Source organism: Ipomoea nil, unplaced genomic scaffold (genome assembly GCF_001879475.1).
Source record: "Ipomoea nil cultivar Tokyo-kokei standard unplaced genomic scaffold, Asagao_1.1 scaffold2821, whole genome shotgun sequence".
Lineage (NCBI taxonomy): Eukaryota > Viridiplantae > Streptophyta > Magnoliopsida > Solanales > Convolvulaceae > Ipomoea > Ipomoea nil.
This window is the reverse complement of record NW_017619249.1, coordinates 539,985-541,798: the sequence shown is the minus strand read 5'-3', so window position 1 is coordinate 541,798 and position 1,814 is coordinate 539,985.

The following is a 1,814-nucleotide window of genomic DNA, read 5'->3' as shown; positions in this document are numbered from 1 at the left end:
ATGCCTGAAGCATGACGTATCCGAGAAGTAAACTCATGCTTGAAGCATCCGAGAAGTTAGTTTATACCTGAAGCACTCGAAAAGTTAATTCATGGCTGCAATAACTTATTGCGTAACCGAGGAGTATATACACTCCAAATGTGTTTTTGAGTGCAAAGTTATTTTTGGAGGCAAATTATTATGAGTGCAAAGGGACCTTACTTTGCTGATTTTTCTTGCTAATTTTACTACTCGAATTGACTATTCAAAAAGTTTACCTCTCTAAGCTTACATCTCTAATCTTACCTCTGTAATCTTGCTTCTCGATTTACTTCTTGAAATTTTACTTTCTGGAACTTTATTTTCCAGAGGAAGTTTACTTCTCAGATTTAATTCTCTTAGTTTGCCTGCTTATTTATATATGGAAATTTTTCTCATGCATGCAACATAACTCTCGTATGCAATTGACTGGCTGCTAATTCAAAATTGAATTATTATTTGTTCCATAAATCTTATATCAATCCCGGAAGGATTGCTATTATCAACAAATTATGATAATCATCTTTTGACTAAATTTAAGATGTCAACATGACAAATCCCTCTCCGACTATGGCTTAGTGCAATTCTGTGTTGTTTAAGGAGTGGTATACTCCTTTATAAGAATGATCTTTGACTTATGCCATACATGAAATGATTGATTTAGATGTTATTGGTTTGGAAGATAGAATGGATCATATCATATCAATTTGCCTGAAGCAAACGAAGGACTAAATTATTTCATATTAGTTTGCACGAAGCAATTCCCAAACCAGTGAGTGAACTAATGTAAAGTTGAGGATAAGGATTTTTGGGAGATCTTGAAGATATATTTTATTTGACAAGCTTCACAGCTTCCCTATGATTGTTATGTACCCTTGTAATATCAATTGATATGTATGCTTTCATATCTGATTATATATTTTTTTCTTGTTGGGGACATCAGTTTTATATGCTATTGTGGTTATCACAATCTGACCTACTGCATATCATAATTATTTCCCCTAGAACCTAGTACGTGGTATAAACCAAACATTTCCCATATGCGTTTTATTAACAGTGTGCAGTCTTTTTCCTATGTCACCACCATAGCGTACCTTTGTGGGCATGTATATGTTGATTATAAACCTCCGTCTGTTATTTAATTTCTTAGAGCCCATGATAAGGGATCAATATATAATTAGGTACGCTGACTGCACACTTTATGAAGATCATTTCACGGCATTAGGGGGAGATAAGATCTCAAATTTTATAGAATGCCGAGAAATTCTATGAATGATTGATCTTCAATATTTAAATCCACGTACTAGGTAGACTGAACTAGAAGTTCAGAAGAAGTAAACTGAACTAGAAGTTCAGTAGATAATTAATCTGCCAATATATATACTCATGAGTGACTAGGTCCTATATATTTTCCCCAACTTGGGCCATATATATCTACCAATGCTCCTTGACGCCAGAAGCGTGGAGACATGTTGGTATAATCCGCGGAAAGCTAAATCTAGTAGAAAATGGTGTCATTCTTGAAATCGCTTAAAGAAGTATGTCCTGCAGATATTCGTCCAGAAGACATTCGTCTGGAAGGCGAAAAACCCCAGTAAAATTATAGGTGCACCCAAAATCATAATACTGGGATGCGGAACGACCAGATAAAAATACCTTTGGGAAATGGCTAGAGTCTGGTTGAATTAGAAATTGCCATTATTTTATATATATGGGAGAAATTTATGAAAAATGTTATAGTTGTCGACAACACAATTGCCTTATAAATTGCTCTTAGTATATGAGAATCTGGATCC